Below are 10,200 nucleotides of genomic sequence, written 5' to 3' on the forward strand. Positions count from 1 at the left end.
AACCTACGACCGTATCAATGCCGCTTTGACCCTATGTCCAGTACCCTTTGCCTATGATCTCATCATCGCTATTGCGATCTGGCAACAACAGCTCCATTAGTCCACAAGAATATTAAAAGAGCAACTAGGAACTGGAACTAGGGGTTTCCAGCCTTCCTTTACGTGCAGGGTATCATGAGTAACCTGATCCCCATATCCATAGCCTTAGCCATTAGGAATTCCGTTGTGCATAATAAAGCTTGCTGCCATTCTTTCCAAAGTCCTTAAGAGAGTCAGAGTGTAACAGAAATGGTTGTTTTACTAGAAGTTCATTTACCTATGAGACGTCTGGATTGAACATCTATTTTCATGAACAGTGTTTTTGGGTAAACTAGAACTGGGTTGTTTAACATCTCCGGAACTTGCTTAATTGTATTCCTTCGGCCAACCTATCTGGGAATCTTGATATCAGAATTCCAGGTAGAAAATAGTTAAACTGAGTTGTGGCCTTCCAGTAGTACTTAATAAATCATAGTTTTACAGTATTGCCGTTACTTTATCCAAACCCCATATTCCATATTTACCTTGGCCTTAACTGTCCCGTCTGAACTGTGTTTCTGTTACTCAGCGATACTTAATTACCGCACTGTTGTCACCTTGTGCACACTCAGTGTTGCTTCTTCACTTGTGACTTTCATAGTTATACTCTTTGGTCCTTTCGGTAAAGTCACGTAGGTAGAAAAATAAAATCAAATAAAAAATAATATATCATGACGTTTCGATCGCAACACAAGCGGTTGTCCTCAGGCGGAAAAAAATTAAAATCCAGCAGTGGAACTGCTGAATTAGCGAGAGAGCTGTTATAACAAGGTTATATATGTGGCGAAGGGCAAGCAGGCGGGTCTGAGCTAGAAAGGAATTCCATCCCCGGACGCAAGCACGTCAGTTGTGTTAATGTGGGAGATTAGGGAGAGAGAGATAGTTGCTCTCTGAAACGTGTTGTCTGGACAGGTTTACTGCGACTTTCCTACTGAGACCCAGGCGTGCGTATGTCGCACTTCCGACCTGATGAGCGTACATCCAGTTCGGTCACTGCACATTTATTGTTTTAACGATGGTCTTGCCAGTGGACCAGAGTGTCGGCATGCACGCAACGATGAACGTGGATATTTCTTCCAGGTAGGTTCTGTTTTATTCTCCAGCTCCAAATCTGTAACCACTAAGTATGACACTAGGCCTCTACGTCCACACCATCCACACATGCACACCCATCATCCACCAGACATGCACGGATACCATCTCTTATCACTATATAACATATGCATAACCAAATATCAACATGAAACAGTATGAACACGTGTAACATTAACTCTAGTAACAATAACTCGCAATCACGACTGCCCTAGCGGATTCGGTCAAATTTAACATTATTCATTTACACATCAGCTAAACAATATGAATCCAATGCAGCAGCATGACTCATTATAAAGCAAACAAAGATTAAGTGAAAAAGGCTGAACTGTGCCCATGAACAGGTACCCCGAAACCCTTATTATCCCCTTTTCCTGCCCTTCACTCTTCTCTGTATTAAGAAGTAATTCATTGATGTATCGTTACACCCCTAATTATCCCTTGACCAATTTCTATCATCGGGGTGTCAATTTGAGGCACACGTACATCTTTTCCACTGCAGTACAGCGCTGTGCAGAAGCCGTGCTAAGCCAGCCCAGCGCGGCTCTGGAGACACCTGGTTGTTGTTCCACTGTAGAAGCTGAACCGTGAATTCAGCGTGTCACTGACATCACAAGCAATTAAGCAATTCAGGTGTATGAAGGTGAAGCGGACACGCTGTGTTTGAGCTGTCCTGACTGACATCACATGCAACATGATTTCAGTTAGTAGGCTATCATATTATTAGTCTGATCTCTTCTTGGATCCAAGCCGGATTAACGTTTTCCCGTCCTGAACGTCATCGGTTTTTCTTCTGATTCCGTAAGTCATCAAAACAGAACCGGAAAAAAAATAGTAACTTTATCAGTACCGAGGCTCCCACAAGGCCATGCGGGAGGGCGTCTGGCATAGTTTGGAACCAGCTATCACAGAGTGCGGTGGTGTCGTCACAGTTCTCTGCGGTGAGTACAATATCGGCGTGTCACTGACATACGCAATTAACCCATTGAGATGTATGTAGGCGATGCAGGGACGCTGTTCTTGAGCTGCACTGAATGACATGAAACGCAACGTGATATCTGTACAGCTAATGTATTATTAGTCCCACCCCTGGCCAAGCTTGGCTCTGAGCCAGATTAATAAGTCTCGTATTATGATTTGTTTCGGCACACGGAAAACCAGCTGTACCATGAGGGCCCCGCGCTGGCACGGTTCAGATGTTCCAGTGGAAAAGGCTTACACTTGTCGTGACATGTGAAGGGGTACAATTGTGTACTCCCTCCACTCCATGTGGTCTTTAGTAGCTTGAAGGATATACGATTCACAACCCTAAAAAAAACTACGACACACCTTGAACCATTTTTTGTAAGTAGGATAACATTTAAAACTCTTCCCCTTCCGGGCAAATACGCTATTTTTATGCCTTAGTTAATTATATTAATTATCTCTGGGACATAAGGCCGCAATGATTTCCCTCCAGTATCTGCTTGTCCTTGGCAACATGTTCAGCCTCGCCCCAAGAGAGGTCGATCGATGCCACCAGCTAGTCCTTCACGGTCTTGCGCCACGTGGTCTAGGGTCTCCCAGGTTTCATTTTGCTCGTTGGTGTCCATCTTAGGGCAATTTTAGGGAAACGGTCCTGGTCCATTTTGAGTACATGCCTTTGCAATACATTAATAATTGATATCACACCAGAGTGAAAGTGCAGCGAACCAAAGAAATATAGAGATACTGTTATAAAATGTGCCTGGTAATGGCACCATGCGGTGTTGTTTTCGTTTGTCACGAAGCCATATTTGAAGTTAGATTAAAGTCTCAAAATTGCAGGAAGCCAATTATTATTTTTTGAATACTCGTCTCCACAACCGACGAAATCTACTGTCTGCTCTCTTATTTTCCGCATCAAACTTAGTGATAAAATTTCTGAACGCCTCCAAATGGAACTCAAAGTCACCTGCTCTCGCTCTTAGTCTTTGCGACGTTTCCGACTTGCTTCCGTTCCTTATACTATCACTTAGATAGATCACAAATGCTGTGCTGATGCCTATGCTGACAGCGCTAAAAACGGGAACTAAGATAGTATTGGACAATAGCTCCATGCTCTTGGCAGGACGAACGTTTTTTGTGTTTAAGGCAGAACCAAGCTTTTTCGCTTTGTCCCCATCAATAATGCCATCTTCTGAGGTGGCCCATCGTCTTGCCTGCACTGTGCTGACCTTAAGCTCGTCTTGAAGCTGATTTTGCGCTGCTCCTAAAGCCACGACCCTCCGATTACGAGGCCGTTTTATTTCAAGCTGGTCGCAAATTTTGATCAACTCATTGAGACACTGATTTAGATTATTCAGACTGTTTCTCTCTGCTTCAAGGGTTCTCTCGACTTTATCAAGGCTATTGTTTTCAATAAACTCTTTGGAGAGTATGCTACCTGTAGCGACCGCACCACCCATCAAACCCAATGCCACGCCACCAGCCGTCAGTGCAGACACACCAAACATTACCGGGGCGGCTAAAAGACCTCCAACTGCCGCGAGAGCACCAGTGGCCATGGCGCCAGCTCCCACCAACCCGGCGTTATCAACATCCCGCTGCGTCTTGTCCAACGCGTCCGCAACTCTTCGGAAATGTGAGATTGTCTCCTCCCTCTTTCTCTTCCACTGTGTGAAGGCCCTGCAGGTCTGCTGATAGGTTTCGTCAAACGCTCTCTTTAATTCACCTGTTGACAATCACAGAGTGGTCGGATCAACATGCCATGAGTGAGCATCACTTAATGTCACGCACAGTGCACACAGGGTCTTGTGGCTGGCACCACGTCTGGCCAATTTGAGCTTCCCTTTTGCTGATGTTTACACACCACACAAGGTACTCTGTTAAGGCTCCATTGAGTTAGGGAACGACCAGGATCGGCTGTGATATCACTGACTTCTGAAGATAGCAAAAATAAACTAATTATGAATCATAACATTGGTCGTGAAAGCCAACGTGTACAAAATTAACGATGTTTGGCATACTAATTATGACTCGAGAACCAACAGTAGTACAAATCAACAGTAATTCACGCAAAGCTATCTGCAAACGCATTAACTCCCCTTTATAAAATGGTGACGGCCACCTCTGCCATCTGCGAGTAACGGAGCTATAGGCATAGGCGCGGACACCAAAGAGTGCACAACAGTGCATGTTTGGACAAGACAACGAGAGAGAATGGGAATTGAAGAACATTCAGAATCCATGCATGTACGTGAGTTAAAGCAGGATATGGGTGCGGGTAGCAAGACGATGCCAAAGAGAGCGCACAACAAGCGTTGACGAACGTTTACTCGTCGTTGTATTCATTCTGTAGCTGCGTTGCAGGTTAGCTGAGTTCCGGGCACGGGATGCTCCTGGCAGCAAGTGGTGGTCGCTCCTTCGCACCGCCTGGAGAACGAGCCACATCAAACACAGAAAATGCACGAGTGAGTGGGAAGGCAGATTAAAGGGGGGTTCTACTGTAACCACAATTACACCAAGTCTACACAAATACTGACTATTGACAGAACTGAGCCTTACTGTTTGTGTGCTACTGTGTACTTAAAAAGGTTCAGTTGTCAGTATTGTGTCACCATTTTGAAGGGGCTATAGCCCACGAGACTCAAAAATACCACTATTTTGATCGAATGATGTGGGTGTTTCTTAGCCGTGTCTAAAAAAACTACTGTGGCCGCCCACGGTGGCCATGACCTTGGTGGGGGGGGGGGGGGCAAAGCAGTGGCGTGGCGTGGTCAGCATGGACCCCTGCAGCAAATGGGGCCCCCCCCACTGTTTAAATGCCCTCTTCATCGACCAGCATTTGCGCCCCCTCCTGCGTTGGTTGGGCACCGGTGCAAGGTGCACCGCCTGCACACTCTACAACGAAGCCACTGGAATGATCGGCATTTCAATGATGAGGCGGTTCAGTCTTCTTGGTTCTTTCGGTAAAGTCACGTAGAAGGGAAATAATAAAATAATAAAAATATAACATAATAAAATACAATTCTCACGACGTTTCGGCCACAACGCAAGCAGCCGTCCGAAACGTCGTGAGAATTGTATTTTATTATGTTTTATTTTTCTTATTTTATTATTTCCCTTCTACGTGACTTTACCGAAAGAACCAAGAAGATGAATCCCTGCAGTCACGAAAGCTTTAAATCGAAATTTAGGCGGTTCAGTGTTGTTTTAGCGAACTTGCAGAGAACGGCTGATATAGTTCTCATTATCTTCTTTATTTGGTATGTTTTGAATATTATTATTTTTATCTCACTGTCGATAATAATTTTTTTGGGCTGAATCGGTACACGTATAAGTGTATCTTTGAGACTTCAGAATTCTTGTATCCTGAGTGCTGTCATATGCTTGGCGGTCATTCTATGTCACGTACGCGGACGTTAAATTCACTGCGAGAATCTGTGGCGATGCAGAGTAACTCTTTATTTTATTGGTGACAGATTGGACACTGACGAAAATGACAGTATTTCAGTACTGTGCACTATTTACTTAACACCAAAACGAAATACAGCAAAAACACTACTTTCAACATCGTCCCGCGAAACACAGACGTGTGTGTGTGTCGCTGTGAGCACCTGGGTGCATGTTACGTGTGCGTCAAGAGTCCAAGTTGACGTCTCTACCTGTAGACAACACCCCGACGACCCCTTCCTTGTTCTTCGTGTTCGACAGCCAAGCGATCACGAACAATGCCTTGGATGTTGCGAGGCTATGGATCGGACGGACAATCGTAGTCACCACCACAGAACAGGCTGACGAAAATGACTAACACCCTCACTAAATGCATCCCTTCTGTCGTCCGTGTAAATATTTGCATTGCTTTAGGCCAGGGGTCAGCAACCAGATTAACAAGGTGCGCCATTTTTTTTACAATTCGGTAAAAAATAAAAACCCTCATTATTTCAATGCAGTGTTGGTGAATACGAGACGATGGGTCCTTAATAAATAACGGTCACGAAGAAGTCCTTAAAGAGCCGCATGCGGCTCAGGAGTCGCAGGTTGCCGACTCCTGCTTCAGGCGATTAACACGGAGGTACATAACCATGCCCGCTTTCAATAGAATCATAACTTTCACATCTCTGCACGTAAGCATCTACATTAACTTCTTGTACAGTACAACATTACAACAAAATAGTCACGAGTTTTGTCCATTTCAAATGAAAGGTCTCAGGCATGGCGATGTCTCCTCTAAAATCCAAACACCAATAAACTTGCGTTGATCCCATGGTTACATGCGGACACTCAAAAACCATAACGTTTGCTGTTGTCATTAATCCTAACCTCTCGTCCTCTTCCCACTTATCTCAACTCCGCCAGACCTCACATCTCGCTCGATCACCTGAACTCCCGTATTTTCCACTTCCTTTTTCCAGTGACAGCTGAGTTACTCATCCGTGACTTCATCGCATCCCAACTCAACGCAGTCAAATTGATCCTTTATCACCTCCCCAGTTGCCATATCTCTAAACTCCAGATAATCACAAATGTCACTGCCAGACTTCTCACCTGCATCTCTAAACGTGAACGAATCACCCCCCCCCCCCCAATAGGTCAATCTCTCTACTGTCTCTCAATCCAATCCTGTATCCTTTTAAAGATCCCACGCACTGTCTCCAAGATCTTTCATGGACTGATTCCTTCCTTCTGTTCACCTCTCACCACTCCCTTCTCAGCTCACTTTCCTCCCCTCTAAGTACACTCTGCTCCAGCAATCAAGGCATTCTGTCAAAGCCTCCAGCCAAGCTTCGTTCGGTGGGAGGTCGCCTAATTTTCCTCTGCTACCCAAATCGTCTGAAACGCCCTTCCCCCAGCCGCCCGTGCTGTCAGCTTCTTCCCCCTGTTCAATTTGCCCGAACACCTTTATCCCCCCCCCCCCCTCAGACGCGGCATCCCGTTGGATCTGGCTGGAGAGGAACGAGCAATGGCAGAGCAAACAGGCAGGAGAGAGGCAAGGCTGAGTTGAGTGGCGGATCGAGGGGGTAGTTCCAGGACACTGGTTCTGCTGTCCAGCCCCCCCCCCCCTGAGGTGTAGTGGGATAATCGACGAAACGCCGCTGAAGGGGGGTGCCTCCTCGAGAACCCGGTGAAGTCCCCGCTCAGCTCGGTGCCAGTTAGGGGAGTTAGTGCCTTAAATGAGGATGGAGGAGGAAGCGATTGAAGTGCCAATCAGGCCCACAGAAGCCACAGGGAAGTTGAGTAACTTTCACGTGAGCCGGCAGCGATGACCCCCATCGTATTTCGGATATATGTGGCTTCTCTCTATGCAATAACATAAACATGCCCACTGTTTACAGCATTTGATATGCTTGTTGCATTTGGACGGTATATTAATACAAATTGTACAGTATTGTACGTGGCAGCGACAAACCCGGGGCTGAACATTAACGGCAGTTCTGTTCCGAGACACATTTCACATTTTAGACGTGTCCGCCAGGTGCTCATTACCTCTTTGGTCGTCGCATCGTCTCCTCCGCAGATGTCAAGAAACGGGAACTCGTCGCCCTCTGCTCTATTTTTCGTCAGCGATCCGATTTATAGACTTGAAGGTATGCGGGGCGTGTGTGTGTGTGGGGCACGGTAGTGCTACGAACCCGGCTGTCCGAGTTTGTTTCCTGCTCATGGCTAATACCGGCGACGATTATCTGAACGGATCCTGGGCCTCCCTTAGGTCGACTCAGCCTCAAATGAGTACCTGGTGCGGTGTGTAAACATCGCCACTAGGGAGACAACGGCGGCCGGGCGTGGTGTTGGCCACCCACCCCCTCGTGTGCCGTGTCGGTCTTTATAGGTGATCGCTAACAGCACTTGCCCCGACAGGCTGTTAAGGCTACACGGGGGATATTTGTCTTTGTTTTGTGGTGCGGTGCTCGTCTCATGTTTACATCGGAGCCACGTGTCAATTCCACATTCTCATGGCAACTCCGTTGCTTTGCATGACCGTCAGCCATCATGCCTTCTGCACGAGTCCACTTATTTTACTGAACAGTTTGAATGTTGTCTTTGACGTGCGTGTGTTCTGTAATCTGTGCACTCCTTCCGTCAATATCAAAGGAATTTCAAGGATGCATCTGTCGATGCTTTTTGGCACACCTTTCAGTTTTTGTTCGATTTTCTTGGTTGCTCACTGTCATATATCGATTTAGAACATTATAAATGGCACTTCAGATAAAATGAAAATGCAAATTATAACTAACATAAGAAGTCGTTAATACAAATTCGTGGTAGTTTATACAAGAATCGAATACAAATGATAGTGGCGATTATCAGATAGTTAAATGTATTGGTAGCCTTCTGTGAATGAAACACTAAATTCAAAGTTTATGGAGGCTCATGGGTGATGTTTTGCATTATAATTATAATTAAGAACTAGTAATTCATGAGGAATGATTATAAGAATGGGAGGAAATATTAACAGTAGCATTTTTGATAAGTATAGGCAGACCTCACTTAACGTTCAAAATGCGTTCCTGGAAAAGTGAGCGCTAAACGAATCTGAGCTAATAGGGGTCATTCTACCATTGCTTATACGAGGATGCGTTCCAGACAGCGTATTTATTTCGTACAAAAACGTATGAGGGCTTTATTGGGGTATCAATAATAGCTCTAATAATACAGATGGTAAAAACATGTTTTATGTCTTATAACATCGGTAAGTATCATGTACTTTTCTATTGTAGTCCTACATGGTAGCGGTGGGGGACCTGCTGTGCTCATAATCCAGGACATTCTCAGATGTCAGTGATGCCACCCTCAGTCTAAACCTCTGTGGTGAGGTTTCTTTTAGGTGGAGCCTGAGACTCTCTCCTGGACTCGTGACTTCTCGCCTTGCTAACCGGGGGGGGGGGGGGGGGGATGTGTAAAATCAATTTAAAAAAATCTTAATCGTGACCGCGAATCGTGATAATTTGGTTAACTCGCCTTACGTCGCTCTCATTGGCTACTTGCAAGTACTTTGTAGATCATTTAGATTTTGTTTTTGTAAACATGTTCTCAAGGACAAAGAGCGCGATAACGAATCGACGTTCTATGGGGTCGCGCTAAACGAGGTCTGCCTATAAAGTTCTATCCCACCGACTTTCAATGCGCACTGATCGTTCGCGCTGACGTAACCGTGACTCGCGACAATTGAATCGCGGTGGGAGGGTCTGGTTGGTTAAGAGCGTACGTCGCTCTCATTGGCTGAGCGAATGAAGGGGGCGGGTGCGTTTTCTCGGCCAGGACTGCTGCATGTTATCACTAATAAGTTCTTTATACAGGGTGCTTCAAAAAAATGAAAACACTTATATAGCAAAAAGTAATTAATTGGCGTTTTGTTAACGTGACAATTTTTTTACTGATTGGCCGTGTTGGGTGGTGGAGGGTTGCGAAACATTATACTTACGCGGTCTAACCCAAACACGTTTATTATTAACTTAAATAGGACTATCGTTTTTAATGGAAAAATAACGGATAATACACTGTAACATGATCACAAATGTACATTAAAAGCTTCAAAAAGTCAAAAAGTCTCCACTTCGCCATCATTGTCAACAAATGCCTGGAATCTTCTCCAGGTGGTCTCCAGAGCCCGGAGTTCACATTTCTTGTGGAATTGTTGCAATTTCTCAGAAGTGTTAAAACAAATTTGAAGCACCCTGAAAATGTTTTGATACAAAAATGCCTCCAGGATGAAGAGCACTACGGGGTCTCATGAAGCAAGGCTTGCCTGTATTTTGATCATTGTTGGTGTTATGGGTTTTATGCTGCCATGTGATGAGACTTCTACATCAGATCACGTGAAGACGCACGAGGGAGCTGGGGAAGGTTGCGTTATGTTGCCAGGGCCGAGTCCATGACCTGGGATAATCACGTCGTAGGCTTTGCTGGTGTGCCGGCATGTTGGTTAGTCGGTGCGAAGAAACTGGCACCGCCGTCGTTATTCAACGTTACCTGGAGGCTCCCCGTGTGGCTGATGAGTGAGATTCAGTGGAACATGCTGCGACCTTCGAGTACAAGTGGGCTTTTGTTCAGGCGTCCTCGAGTGACAGA

The 10,200-nt window shown here is 45.5% G+C and overlaps 1 long non-coding RNA gene across 1 annotated transcript; it reads right to left on the reverse strand.

Moving 5' to 3' along the window:
* Positions 1-1,168: 1,168 nt before the first annotated feature.
* LOC144729979 (uncharacterized) lies at positions 1,169-7,736 on the reverse strand. Its single transcript, XR_013587772.1, has 4 exons — positions 7,618-7,736; positions 5,796-5,881; positions 4,461-4,563; positions 1,169-3,862 (listed from the first exon to the last, which is right to left on the reverse strand). It is a non-coding gene; the product is annotated as an uncharacterized LOC144729979 (long non-coding RNA).
* Positions 7,737-10,200: the final 2,464 nt, after the last annotated feature.

Source organism: Lampetra planeri, chromosome 34 (genome assembly GCF_965212315.1).
Source record: "Lampetra planeri chromosome 34, kcLamPlan1.2.h2, whole genome shotgun sequence".
In the NCBI taxonomy this organism is placed as follows: domain Eukaryota; kingdom Metazoa; phylum Chordata; class Hyperoartia; order Petromyzontiformes; family Petromyzontidae; genus Lampetra; species Lampetra planeri.